This window comes from Sus scrofa, chromosome 1 (genome assembly GCF_000003025.6).
Source record: "Sus scrofa isolate TJ Tabasco breed Duroc chromosome 1, Sscrofa11.1, whole genome shotgun sequence".
Taxonomy (NCBI): domain Eukaryota; kingdom Metazoa; phylum Chordata; class Mammalia; order Artiodactyla; family Suidae; genus Sus; species Sus scrofa.
This window is the reverse complement of record NC_010443.5, coordinates 64264888-64280388: the sequence shown is the minus strand read 5'-3', so window position 1 is coordinate 64280388 and position 15501 is coordinate 64264888. Positions and strand designations below refer to the sequence as shown.

Here is a 15501-nt window from a genome sequence, read left to right as displayed (position 1 = left end):
GCATTGCTGTAGCTATGGTGTTGGCCTGCAGCTGTGGCTCCCATTTGACTCCTGGCCCAGGAACCTCCATATGCAGCAGTTACACCTGAAAAAAAATTAAATTAAACTTAACATGTATTGAATTTAACTCAAGACAGTAGTCCTCCCTTATCTGTGGGGGATACATATATTCTAAGACCCGCAGTAGATGCCTAAAACTGTGGGTAGTACCAAATGATATACATACTGTAGTTTTTCCTATACATGATACCTATGATAAAGTTTAATTTATAAATTAAGCACAGTAAGAGATTAATAATAACAAGGAACATAAGCAATTATAACAATATAGTCTAATAAAAGATATCTAAACGTGGGCGCTCTCTCAAAATACTGTACTGTATTGTACTCCTCCTTCTTGCAATGATATGAGATGATAACCTACTACTTGATGGGATGAAGTGAGGAGAATGATGTAAGCATTGTGACACATCATTAGGCTACCACTGACCCTATGACAACATATCAGAAGGAGGACCATCTGCTTTAGGTCACCCTGGATCATCAAGCCATGATACTGTGAACGGCTGGATGTCAAAAGCAGACCATGTCAATGGTTGGAGATCCTGAGTGAGACAAAGTGGAATGGCACAAGATTTCATCATGCTATTCAGGACAGTGCTCAATTTAAAACTTATAAATGGTTTATTTCTGGACATTTCCATTAAATATTCGGAGACCAATGTTTGAGTGTGGATAACTGAAACAGCAGAAAGTAAAACGGCAGATGACAATGAACTACTATATAGCCCAAATATCACTTCAACATAAAATCAACATAAAAATCATTGAGGTATTTTATATTTTATATCATACTAAACCTTCAAAGTCCTGTGTGCAACTGACACAGCACATCTTGAACCAGATTAGCCACATTTCAAGTGGTCAATAAGCCACATGTGGCTAGTGGCTAACCACACTGGACAGCACAGATCTAGAGTAAGCAGTGCAGTTACTGTTCTCAACTTAGATCAAGACTTGAGACCTCCTACTTAATCAAGAAACACTAGGGCTCTCTTGTGGCACAGTGGGTTGGGTCACAGCTGTGGTGTGGGTTTGGTCCCTGGTCCAGGAACTTCCATGTGCCATGGGCACAGCCAAAAAAATTAAAAAGGAAAAGAAAGAAAGAAACATTGTGGAGTCCCCAGTGTGGTGCAGTGGGGAAAGGATCCAGCATTGTCTCACATCAGCACAGGTTTGATCCCTGGCCCAGGAACTTCCACAAAATACAATGCTGGTACAGCCAAAAAAGAAAAAAGAAAAGAAAGAAACACTAAAAAACTTCACACTTCTAGCTAAGTTTCTCCCACTTGTCCTCATACTTCTTTTCAGGCTTGTGGTGTACACTGAGCCCCATAAAATCCCAGAAATTATTGATTCTACTTTAATTTTATCACCAAATGGAAAAAAGAACACATAAAACAACACAGTGAGAAAATAACACTAGGAGATATTAAATATTAAATAATAAAATACCAGAAATATGAGAATTCCCCCCAAATCTATCTTTAGAAATACCGCCCTATACATACTTCTAGATGCTGGTGTGAAATGAAAAACATTCTTATTTTAATAAGTACCACAAAGAAGCAACTCATTTTGCAATAAAGATCTAAAATTCAACCAAACTAAAAGTTTCCTAAGGGAAATTTTTTGAATTTAAAAAATTAATACTGAGGCAGGATCAAGATAACAGAGTAGGAAGATCCTGGGTTCACCTTCTCCCATGGACACACCAAAATGATAACCACACATATAACAAATCTCTGGTAATGACCTGAGGCTAGTAGTACAGATTTTCTACAATTAAGGATATAAAGAAAAGGCCACATTGAGATGGAAGGAAGGGCAAAAACACAATCTAGTCAGAATCCACACACCAGGTACAGCAACCTATAAGCAGGAAAGATAGCACTGGTGGTCACTGCTGATGAGCAAGAGGTCTGAGCCCTACAACAGGCTTCCCAGCCCAGGCGACCTGCACCAGGGAACAAGCCCCCATAATGTCTGCATTTGAAAAAGAGTGGGGTTTATGTTTAGGAGAGGGCTATAGGAAATTAAGTCTCTGCTCTTGAACAGCTTGCACAAAAACTCACTCATTCCAATCCAGGGCAGAGGCAACAGCTTGAAAAGCACCTGAGTCATATGAAAAGGAGATTCATTCACTAATTTTAGGACTTATGCCAGAGGGACAATAATCTAGTGGAATTTTCTCTAGGGACAGAAGCACTGGCAGGAATCTTTTTACTTTCCTTCCACCTAGCTGTCCCCAGCACAGGTGGGCACTGTTTTTGTCACTCTCTATCAACCTAGCTAAAACTGTACACCCTACCCCAGCATTCCTTGAGGATCAGCCCTGCCCAATCTGCCTGTCTCAGCTGGCCTCTCCAAAGCAGCTCCTGCCTCAACCCACCAAATGGGCTACTCCAGCCAGCAACAGCCAGTGCCCCTCCAAAGTAGATGCCACACTGGGGGACCAGTCCCATACAACAGTACACTTTTAACAGTCAAGCCTGAGCTGGGCTGGGGGCCCAGCCCCACCCACCAGAATATCTGTACAAATCACAGCCTAAACAAAACAGGAGGGTACATGTAGCCTACACATGGGGTACCCCTGGAGCACCTGGCTCTCATAAGCAAAAGAGATTGCTCCACTGGGCCCCTCAGGACACCAACATAAGGGCACTCTTTCAAGACTGAGAGATGTAGCTGATACATCTAATACAAAGAAATAAGCATAGTGTTAGGCCAAATGAAGAACCAAGGAATACCTTCCAAACAAAGCACAAGACAAATCCTCAGAAAAAGAAATAAACCAAATGGAGATAAGCAATTTGCTGGATAAAGAAAGAGTTCAGAGCAATAGCCAAAATGATGCTCACCAAACTCAGGAGAAGAACAGAGGAACACAGTGAGAACTTCAACAAAGAGACAGAAAATATTTGAGTTCCCTCCTGGCCTAGCAATTAAGATCCACTGTTGTCACCACAGTGGCTCAGGTTGCTGCTGTGGCACAGGTTTGATCCCTGGCCTGGGAACTTCCACATGCCATGGGCAAAGCCAAAAAAAAAGATGTAAAATATAATATCAAAAATGTGTAGGATGGGCAAAAATGTAGTGCTTTTAGAATGTACTCAAACTTAGGATGGGCAAAAATGTAGTGCTTTTAGAATGTACTCAAACTTAGGTGACCATTAACTTAAAATAAACAGCTATATGCAGAGATTGTTATACACGAATCTCATGGTAACTACAAACCAAAAACACATTAACAAAGACACAAAAAATAAAGAGAAACAAACATACTACTAAAGAAAGTTATCAAATCATGAGGGAAGGGAACAACAGAAGAAGAAAGGACAGAGAATAACTACAAAAACAACCAGAAAAAAATTTACAAAATGGAAATAAGTGCACACCTATCAATAATCACATAAATGTAAATGGACTAGACAATCCAATTAAAAGACATAGGGTAACCAAATGGATGAAAAAATAAGACCCGTATATATGTGGATATATATGCTGCCTACAAGAGACTCACTTCAGGTCTAAAGACACACACAGGCAAAAGTGAAGGGTTGGAATAAGATACTCCATATAAATGGAAATGAAAAGAAAGTTGTAGTAGCAATACTTATAGCAGACAAAATAGACCTTAAAACAAAGACTGTAACAAGAGACAAAAAAAAGACATTATGTAATGATAAAAGTATTGATCCAAACAGAGCATATAACACTTATAATTGTTTATGCACCCAACATAGAAGCACCGAAATGTATAAAGCAAATACTAAGAGACATAAAGGAGATATTGACAGAAATACAATAATAATAGGGGACTTTAATTCTCCACTTGCATCAATGGATATATCACCTAGAATGAAAATCAATATGGAAATATCACCTTTAAACAACATGTCAGACCATACATAGCTTTAATAGACATATACAGAATATTTCACCCAAAAACAGCAGAATACACATTCATTTCAAGTGCACATGGGCCATTCTTCAGGATAGATCACAAAACAAATTTCTTTGTTTGGGCCACAAAACAAGTCTCATAAATTTAAGAAGACTGAAATCATTTCGAGCAGATTTTTTGACTGCAACAATATGAAACTAGAAATCGACTGTAAGAAGAAAATTAGAAAAAAAATATAAATACACAATAAATGCAGAAAAAGAATTTGACAAAATTCAACATCCATTTATGACACAACTCTCAATAGAGTGGGTAAAAAGGAAACGTACATCACCATAATAAAAACCATATATGACAAACCCACAGCTAACATAATACTCAAAGGTAAAAATCTAAAATCTTTCATCTAAGGTCAGGAAGAAGACAAGGATGCTCAGTCTCACCACTTTTAACACAATATTGAAAATCCTAGTGCAAGAAATCAGATGAGTGAGAGAGAGAGAGAGGGAGACAGAGACAGAGAGCAGACATCCAAATTGGAAAGGAAGATGTGAAACTGTCACTTTGCAGATGGCATGATGATTATATATAAAAACCTTCACAATTCCAAACAAACAAAACTATTAGAACTAATAAATAAATTCAGTAAAGTTGCAGGATACAAAATTTACATATATTTATAAATTTATATATATATGTTGCATTTATATACACAAATAAACTATTAGAGAGACAAAGAAAATCCCACTTTTAATTGGATAAAAAAGAATAAAATACCTAAGAATATATTTAACCAAGGATGTAAACGGCCTGTGCTCTGAAAACTGTAAGATATTGATGAAAAAAAAAACTGAAAAAAACACAAATAAGTAGAAATATATGCCATACTTAGAAATTAGTACAGAAAAGAGTATCCAGAAAGAAACCCATGTTTCTTTTTCAAATAAGAAATATTTTGTCAAATAAAGGAAATATTTATATTGTCAAATAAAAGATTTATTATCAAAAAGAAGCCAGAAAGATACTTTTGGGAAAAGACAGTCTCTTCAATAAATGGTATTGGAAAAACTGGACAGCTACATGCAAAAGAATGAAACAACTATTTTTTTACATTATACACAAAAGTAAACACAAAATAGATTAAAGTGTTAAATTTAAGACCTAAAACCATAAAAATTCCTATAAGAAAACACAGGTAATACACTCTGACATCACTTTTGGCAATATTTTTGGATTATCTCTTCAGTCAAGGTAAACAAAAGTAAAAATAAAAACAAATGGGACTATATCAAACTAAAACGTTTTTGTGAAGCAAAGGAAATTATCAATGTAATAAAAAGCAGCCTAGTGAGTGGGAGAAGATATTTGAAAATCATATATCTTACAAGGTGTTAATATTCAAAATAGATAAATAACTCATACAACTTATCAAAAAATAAACAATCTGAAAAAATGGGCAGAGGATCTGAACAGACATTTTTCTTTTTTTTTTTTTTTTATTTAAAAAAAAATTTTTTTTTTAATTATTTTCCCACTGTACAGCAAGGGGGTCAGGTCATCCTTAGATGTATACATTGCAGTTACAGTTTTTTCCCCCACCCTTTCTTCTGTTGCAACATGAGTATCTAGACATAGTTCTCAATGCTATTCAGCAGGATCTCCTTGTAAATATATTCTAGGTTGTGTCTGATAAGCCCAAGCTCCCGATCCCTCCCACTCCCTCCCCCTCCCATCAGGCAACCACAAGTCTCTTCTTCAAGTCCATGATTTTCTTTTCTGAGGAGATGTTCATTTGTGCTGGATATTAGATTCCAGTTATAAGTGATATCATATGGTATTTGTCTTTGTCTTTCTGGCTCATTTCACTCAGTATGAAATTCTCTAGTTCCATCCATGTTGCTGCAAATGGCATGATGTCATCCTTTTTTATGGCCGAGTAGTATTCCATTGTGTATATATACCACTTCTTCCGAATCCAATCATCTGTCGATGGACATTTGGGTTGTTTCCATGTCCTGGCTATTGTGAATAGGGCTGCAATGAACATGTGGGTGCATGTGTCTCTTTTAAGTAGAGCTTTGTCCGGATAGATGCCCAAGAGTGGGATTGCGGGGTCCTATGGAAGTTCTATGTATAGATTTCTAAGGTATCTCCAAACTGTTCTCCATAGTGGCTGTACCAGTTTACATTCCCACCAGCAGTGCAGGAGGGTTCCCTTTTCTCCACAGCCCCTCCAGCACTTGTTATTTGTGGATTTATTAATGAGGGCCATGAACAGACATTTTTCTAAGGAAGAAATATAGATGGCCAAAAATGCATGGAAAGATGCTCAACATCACTAATCATCAGGGAAATGAATCAAAACCACAATGATATATACACAATGGAATACTACTCAGCCATAAAAAAGGATGACATAATGCCATTTGTAGCAACATGGATGGAACTAGAGAATCTCATAATGAGTGAAATGAGCCAGAAAGACAAAGACAAATACCATATGATATCACTTATAACTGGAATCTAATATCCAGCACAAATGAACATCTCAGAAAAGAAAATCATGGACTTGGAGAAGAGACTTGTGGTTGCCTGATGGGAGGGGGAGGGAGTGGGAGGGATCGGGAGCTTGGGCTTATCAGACACAACTTAGAATAGATTTACAAGGAGATCCTGCTGAATAGCATTGAGAACTATGTCTAGATACTCATGTTGCAACAGAAGAAAGAAAGGGTGGGGGAAAAAATGTAATTGCAATGTATACATGTAAGGATAATCTGACCCCCTTGCTGTACAGTGGGAAAATAAAAAAAAAAAAAAGAAAGAAAGAAAGACACTTTGAAGGAAAAAAAAAAAAAAAAAAAAAAAAAACCACAATGAGTTTTCACTTCGCATCTGTAAGAATGGCCTTTATCAAAAGACAAGAAATAACAACTGTTGTCAAGGAAGTAGAAAAGGGGACTTTTGGTGGGAATGTAGGTTATTGCAGCCACTGTGGAGATCAGTATGGAGATTCCTCAATAAATTAAAAACAAAACTACCTTATGATCTACCAATTCCACTTCTGGGTATTTATTTGAAGAAAATGAAAACCTAATTCAAAAAGATATATGCACTCCTACGTTCATGTCCATTGCAGCATTATTTCAATAGCCAAAATATGAAGGCAACCATATGAAGGGTATTATGTGAAGTTAAATAGACTAAGAAAGACAATCACTGTATGATTTCACTTATATGTGGAATCTAAAAAGCAAAATAAGTGAACAAAGAAAACAAAACAGATTCATAGATACAAAGAACAAACTGGTGGTCACCAGAGGAGGAAGGGGTGGAGGGTTGGGTGAAATAGGCGAAGGGGATTAAGAACCATAAAATTTTAGTTATAAAATTAAAAAAGTGGAGTTCCCGTCGTGGCGCAGTGGTTAACGAAGCCGACTAGGAACCATGAGGTTGCAGGTTCGGTCCCTGCCCTTGTTCAGTGGGTTAACGATCCAGCGTTGCCGTGAGCTGTGGTGTAGGTTGCAGACGCGGCTCGGATCCCGCGTTGCTGTGGCTCCAGCGTAGGCTGGCAGCTACAGCTCCGATTGGACCCCTAGCATGGGAACCTCCATATGCCGTGGGAGCGGCCCAAGAAATAGCAATAACAACGACAAAAAGACAAAAAAAAAAAATTTAAAAAGTCACAGGGATGTAATGCACAGCATAGAGAACGGTCAATAATATTGCGATAATTTTGTATGGTGACAGATAGTTACTAAATTTACCATAATGATCAATATCACGGTAACGTATATAAATGTTGAATCAATATGCTGTAAACCTGAAACTAATATAGTATTGTAGGTCAAATGAACTGCAATTAAAAATTAAAATTAAAAATGTATGCCATTACAGTATTAACCAAGGTAGCCTTAACATTCCCCTCAGCTTGATTAAACTTTAGACAGGCATCCTCCTGACTCTGGTTCTTCTGACTTCCCTTTTCTTAAAGCATTTGTTTTAGGAAACTTGTAACTGTAAATTCTTTCTCTCTACCTCTTGAGATATAAATCATTTAAGAATCTTCTTGCAAGTTTTACAACCCAGGAATATCTTCCTTAAAGACCTGGGAGCCATCCCATTAAAATGCTATCATCAAGGAATATAACTCTCCTATCTCCCAGTTTCTCTGGAGGCTAGAAGCCTAACTCTGATGAGTGCAAACCAGCAAACACAAATGACCTAATCCCAGAGAAACACGTAAAACATTTACAGGTAACTCAATATGTTCAACACATCACATGGATCAAGCTTCCTCCGAAAGTACTTTAGAACTTTTCCACTAGCTCATTCTACTGCTTTAAAAAAAAAAAAAATGTTTTTCAGAAGAGTTGATTTCAGACTGCATTCTGGTTTCCCTCCCCTGGTACAATAGTCTTGAATAAAGTCTTCCTTGTCTGTTTAACTTTGTCCAGTATAATTTTTACTTTTGGCAGTTCAAATACTTTGAATAGGTCACCACTATCAACTCCATGGCCAGAAGTCAAGTCAACTAGAATCCAGAGAATTAGTGCATCATCTTAACTGGAATAATCAATCAATACTAATGGATACATAAAGGTGAGGCAACCTGTCCAGTCCAATCATTATTCTCTCATTCAACCCCAGTTAAGAAGATTATATCTTTTATGTGATTAACCATGGGTATTATTAACTGGAAGCCTTTAAAAAAATCTCTCTCTGAAGCTTGCATCCACTTTTAAAGATCAATGAAAGCTTTGTCTGTAGAGGAAATCCACAAAGAACAGAGAGAAATGAGCTTCCTGCCCTCAAAGAAAGTCTTCTCTGGATTTCTCACTGAATGTCTCATTTATAATGATGAAATCAAAGGAAAGATAATATACTTAAGAAAGCTGAGGCTGAAATGCCTATATAGAGTCAAAATGTATATCAAAATAAATACGGAGTATGTTTGTTTTAACCCCCCACCTTCCTTTTTTACAAATCTGATTAAACATGGAATATCCAATAATTCTTTCCCCACACAACAACAGAAGAATAATCAAATCTACTGAACCTTGTAAGTCTTCAGGGTTAAAATGATTGCCAAGTGCTTTTGATCTGGGCCATAACCACCAGATTAATGTCCAGCTTGCCTATAATCATTTCTCCAAATGAGAGGGAACAGAGGGTAAACTCCTCCCCATTACTTCAAAACTTGGACGCTTTCTCTGCTTGTTTTAGAAATATGGGACAGAATTAATAGCTACTGCAGTAAACTATCTGTTTATGACACTATTGGAAAATATTTACACTACAATATGTATCAGGCGCTGCCCATTATAGATTAAATGTACAACCGATGGATTAGAATGCAGCAATTGCATCCTCTCTCGCAAGCAGGGCACACCATTTATCTTCATGCTCTTCAGAACTACTATTTACTGTCTTCCATAGATGCATTTATAATACAGGTTTTTTTCCTTAATTTGCACTCAGTAATTAGATTCCTTACCCTTACACACAAATTTTCACTCACATGACAATGTTTAGAAATGAGATATCGGGTTACTAGTTGGGGGTAAAAATAAAAGTCCTAGTTAGTTATTTGGTTGATTACTTCTAGAATGTTACACCACAGGAGGTGCCTAAAAAACCAAGTGCTGTAACTTTTGCCAAGTCAGGATTGCAAGGGAAAAACCTTAAAAAGTGGTTCTATTGCTTTCCCCCTTTGAAATAACTTACCAATGAGCATATAAATAAAAACCATTTCTTCTCAGTACAAAAAATAAATAAATTCAAAAAAAAATCCAGGTTTGCAGCCCCCATTTCTCTAGCAGTGTTACTTATTTTCAGAGCTTTATCATTACATTCCCTTCACATAACACTCTTCACTTTTAGATTAATCTTCTGAAATGAGATGCTAAGGATTTGCATACAGATTTGACTATACAAAAATAGATATGGAATTAATAACAGTCTCTATATGTTTTAATTTCTCCTAGACTGGAGTACCCTTGCCTGCAGCAGTATTCCTGGCTTTGAAAGTCATCAAGCTGATTTGTCTGCTCTGGGTTATGATGCCACATGCTGCTATACTGTCCCCTGCAATCAAAGCACTTGCAAAGATAGATTCCATGCCTTCCTCTATCGAGTATATTTTATAGATTGGCAGTTTTGATCTCCCTCCCCCACCCCAGGGGGGGGATAATCTGCATCTTAACAGCTTTCTATAGATACATCTGTCATTAAATATGCCATCTCGTATCAGCATCCATTTTGAAAGCCAAGTTTTCCCTAACTTTGAAGTGCCAGAGTCAAAGTTAAGACTGTTCAGCCAAAATTGAAAATGAACAACCCTGTCTTATACTTTTGAACTGTGACTTAAAGATATACTGCAGGTTCCCCCAAAGTCAAATAAGTCTTTAAAAACTGCCAGAAGGAATGAAAAGTTACCACCACACTACCAGCAGTAAGAAATGCTTTCTATCATCGAGACAAGAGTAAAGCATTTTTCTTAAGCTTCCCTGTTCAGCTTCCCACAAAACGGTGTGACAAATGGATGAATGCATGCCCAGGAGAAGATGACAGGTGACTGCCAAACAAACAACCTTTGCCACCACTACTCAGAGGTCACCAGCTGCTAAACTCATTGTGCTCAAAAGCAACTTAACAGTATACATAGAAAAGACACTGGCCAGGGTAGGACAAGTCTGGTGGCTCTATTTTTTTTTTTCAGGGACAGAAAATATCTCTGTCGATAAATAGCGCTACACTAAACTCTTTAGTAGAAGCCTGTGGTACCCAATGCAGAGCTCTCACCCTTAACTGGAACAGAGCGAGATGCAAAGAAATGAACAGGTCCATGCTCTTCATGAAGATGCTCCAGACTAGAATACTGTAAGCCAGTTCAGTATTGTGGAAAACCATCTCAAGGTCTTTGCCACTCTCTTGGAGGTTTGCAGTGCCAGCTTCACACTAGTCTAGGGGGCGAACTTCAGCACAAGTTGTGCCATCAACCCACACAGCTCCTTTATGATGCCATCCTTGGGGGAATCACATAACAGTCAAGCCTAGGTTTCTCATATGCAAAAGGGAGATGGTAAGACCTCTCTCATAGGTTTCAGATGAAAAAGAGTACTTGATATAGAAGCCATCCATTAAGGGAAGTTTACTACAATACTATAGTAGTTTGTTTATGAAAATGTCTTGCCATTTTCATAAAAGGTACAAATAAGGTACAAACATTTTCATAAAAGGTACAAATATAAAAGGTACAAATACGGACTATTGAAAAAATAACAAAGTATAGAATGCTGAATTAATAAATGAATAAAATTTGTAGTCTGAAATAGATTACTTATAGTTCTTTTTTCTAAAGACCACAATTACTCGCTGGTTTATAAGAGTATCAGAGGCTTTTTCCAGAGTTCCATTGTGGTACAGTGCATTAAGGATCCGGCCTTGTCACTGCAGCACTCAGGTCGCTGTTGTGGCACAGGTTTGATCCCTGGCCCGGGAACTTCCACGTGTCGTGGGTGTGGGGAAAAAAAGTCTTTTCCCTCATTTAATAGTTTAAGCTTCTCTATAAATTTGTTCCAATTCTCAAAAGACGAAAAACCTCACACTCAGTCTGATTATCAAAGAATGACCTGGCATTAGGCATGAGCTCATATGAATCATTTTTTAAGAGAACTAAACTCGTTAATATTCCTTGATTAAAGGGATACCATGAGAATATTTACCATAAATGCAAAAAATCATTTTTATTATCTATTGTTACATTTTTATTATCTATTTTCAGACTGTCCATATTTTTGGAGTGTTTATAATGCTACACAAAAAATTAAAGCCAAGAATATTTCTACTAAATTAGCATCTTGAATAGAAGCATACTTAATCCATGCATTAAATTAAAACTAGTATCCATATTATTTCTGTCACACTTGAGGAAACCACACAAATGGATAGATAATTGATATACTCAAAATTAGCAAGGAAAGTCTCAAATTTACAAAATATCTATAAAAAAAGGTTTATGCACTTGAAAATATATTTATATCACCTAGAGTGCAAAGCTATCAACTTGTAGTCCAAAATATGTAAAGCATGAATCGTGTGTTATTTTAAATAAGTGAAATAATAATTGATGGTAAAATCTACTATAGCGCAGATGTCAGCTGCTCTTTAAAATCACAATAAAATTTGCTCTAACTCCCATTCCTCAATCTATGAAAGCTGAAATCCTACCTCCAAAAATTTCTTCAAGTTCCTAGCAGAGTTAAACTCTCAAGGTCACCTCTGCCAGCTCTAGTATCCTGGTTTTGCTGTGTTCTTGTTGGATCTCTAGTTTCCCACCATCAACCAAATTCTTTAGCTATTCCTCATTTCCATTATGTAGCTTTAACCTTCTTCTCTCCTCTTGGGAATAAAGAAAATGACATATATCCCATATTCTTAGATAAAGCAATTCAGCTCACTCTTTTTCCTAACTTCTTTTTCCAGATTCATCTAGACAGATACAAATGGATCATCCAAACAAAGGCTGTTCTCACCATGAGAGGAATTCTGGAACCAGAGAGGTGGACTTTTTTTTTTTTTTTTTTTTTTTTTTTTTTTGACTACTTAAACTACCAATTTTAAAGGCCACTAGACTATGATATTATAATATGTAATCCTTTCAGAAAACAATGTTCTAATCTAAACCAATATACTTTAGAGTAGCTCTATATTATCACTAAGTTTCCTTATACATTTTAACTTTACTGTTTATGTTTTAGAAACTAAACTACAGAGATACAAAAGGGAAACATTACATAGCTCAGTTTCCTGCCTTGAGAAAAGATGGGCAGTTAAACAATTAAAGACAATCAGGAGTTCCCGTCGTGGCGCAGTGGTTAACGAATCCGACTAGGAACCATGAGGTTGCAGGTTCGGTCCCTGCCCTTGCTCAGTGGGTTAATGATCCAGCGTTGCCGTGAGCTGTGGTGTAGGTTGCAGACGCGGCTCGGATCCCGCGTTGCTGTGGTTCTGGCGTAGGCCGGTGGCTACAGCTCCGATTCAACCCCTAGCCTGGGAACCTCCATATGCCGCGGGAGCGGCCCAAGAAATAGCAACAACAACAACAAAAGACAAAAAGACCAAAAAAAAAAAAAAATTAAAGACAATCAAATGATTATTGACCTTAATCAAATCTCCAGGTATGGTTACTTCTCTGTGTGTCATTTCCTTTCATTCATGCCATTTGGAAGTCCTTTTGTACAATGTAAGCATCTGTCTTTGAGACCTCTGTGGAAGTAATAAGCAACTGGTTTGTGTGGTTTTGTGGGAAAAGTATTGTTTTCAAAAACCAGAGACACAGAGATCAACTCTAACTTTGTCAAATACTAGCTGTGTGATCTGGAAAAGTCGCTTAATCTCTTTAAGCTTTATTTCTTAAGCAGCAGTGTGAGGGGAAACCAAGTGTTACTTCAGAACAAGGGAAGTCAGTTCAGGATGAAAGCTTAGACAGTTATTTTGGAGAATGTAGGTGATATGATTGCTTTCTTCAAACCATTTAGCTCTTTCCAAAGCACTGTAGAATGGTTTGGTTTTGTTTGGCTTCCATCTCAATACAATCTTGTAATGGTTTTGTTTCAATCTCTTTGGGATGGATGGAGAGTAGTAAAGGGGCAGAAATGAAAAAAAAAAAAAAAAAAAAAAAGGATCAGAAAAAGCAACCACTGGGGGAGTTCCCATCGTGGCACAGCAGAAAGGAATCTGACTAGGAACCATGAGGTTGAGGGTTCGCTCCCTGGCCTCGCTCAGTGGGTTAAAGATCAGGCATTGCTGTGAACTGCAGACATAGCTCAGATCCTGCCTTGCTGTGACTGTAGTGTAGGCCAGCAGCTTTAAGTCCAATTCGATCCCTAGCCTGGGAACCTCCATAAGTCATGGGTGTGGCCCTAAAAAAAAAAAAAAAAAGAAAGAAAAAAGAAAAAAGAAAAAAAGAAACTACTGGGGACAGTTGGTTCCTAGAATCTAAAGCAACAAGAACATTTCATTCTTAGTGTAATTCCAGTTCACCAGGAACTTTTAAATGGAATGTCAAGCTATCAACCCAAACCTCTTCCAGGGGCAACAAACAGGTCCTCTCAGTACTCACTCCACCACACAACATCCTTGTTTCTCCCTCAAGCAAACCTCAAGCACTTGACTCTCACCTAAATGGGGTCCCAACACGCTGAGCTCCTTCCAGTAGGATCATCTGGGCTATTCCCAGCTGAAAATCCTTCCATCAAGAGTGAAGCCAAGGATTCGCCCTCTCCAGTTCTCTGGTGAGCACCACCAAAACATTGAATAGGAATTTGCCAATCTCTAGTTTGCAAACTACAGCAACGTTGCAGTTTTCAACCTTAGTGTGGGTTCAAACACACTTTTTCAAAACATGTTTTCTTGGAGTTCCCATCGTGACTCACTGGTTAACCAATCCGACTAGGAACCATGAGGTTGCGGGTTCGATCCCTGGCCTTGCTCAGTGGGTTAAGGATCCAGCGTTGCCCTGAGTTGTGGTGTAGGTTGCAGACTCGGGTGGGATCCTGCGTTGCTGTGGCTCTGGCGTAGGCCGGCAGCTACAGCTCCGATTCAACCCCTAGCCTTGGAACCTCCAAATGCTGCGGGAAGTGGCCCTAGAAAAGGCAAAAAGACAAAAAAAAAAAAAAAAAAAAAGGTTTCTCTCAGGTTTTTCCCAAGGCCACTTCCCTCAGGCCCCCTACCTGCTGAATCCTTCCCAAGTCCCTCAGACTGTCAGGGCCCCTGTGTCTGTGGTCAATACTGTATCCCCCAGACTCATCCCCATTCTTGGTACCTAGGAGTTGCTCTCAGTGTTTACAGAACAGAGGAAGCCCCTACTCCCTTCAATGCAATTCCACTCTCTCCTTCCCCTTATCTATAAATCTGCTAATGCACTCAGATCCTTAAAAGAAAAAAAATCCCTCCTTTGACCCTGGATTTTCTCCTCTAGCTACTCTTTCTTCCCTTAGCCAAACTTCCTCTTCTTTTTTTTTTTTCTTTCCTTCCATCTTTCCTCCTAAAACCAAAACACAATTTGTTGATTTATAATGAAAACTACAGCTGTCACTCAGACCAAAACATGTGTGTACCTAGAACAGCACAGCCTCTGCCCGTAGGCTGGAGTGTAATAATTGGAAAGTGATCAGATTCAGATTCAGGCAGAATCAGATTCACTCAGATTCAGGCAGCAAAGTTTGGCTGAAATCCCAGCGCTGTGCAGAGGTGGCCTCTGCCTGCAGTGTGCACTTCCTCACGCTCCTTCCACACCTGCAACCACTGCATTCTAGCTTCCACCTTCTTCCACTCTCCGGAAGCTGCTTCCACTAAGATTACCAAGTAGTTCCTGACTGAACACTGCAGAGGAAATACTCTGGACTTGGATGGACCCACAGTACTGGACACCTCTCACAGCCCTCATCTGCTTTGGCTCTGGTTTCTACAACACTCCTCCTCCCCTGGCCTTGCCCATCGCACATTCTCAGGCTCCTCCCCTCTTTCCC

The 15501-nt window shown here is 38.3% G+C and overlaps 1 protein-coding gene across 24 annotated transcripts in view; it reads right to left on the bottom strand.

Annotated features, from left to right (window-relative positions):
- KLHL32 (kelch like family member 32) overlaps window positions 1-15501 on the bottom strand; it is a 228515-nt gene that overhangs the window by 26795 nt on the left and 186219 nt on the right. The window lies entirely within an intron of this gene.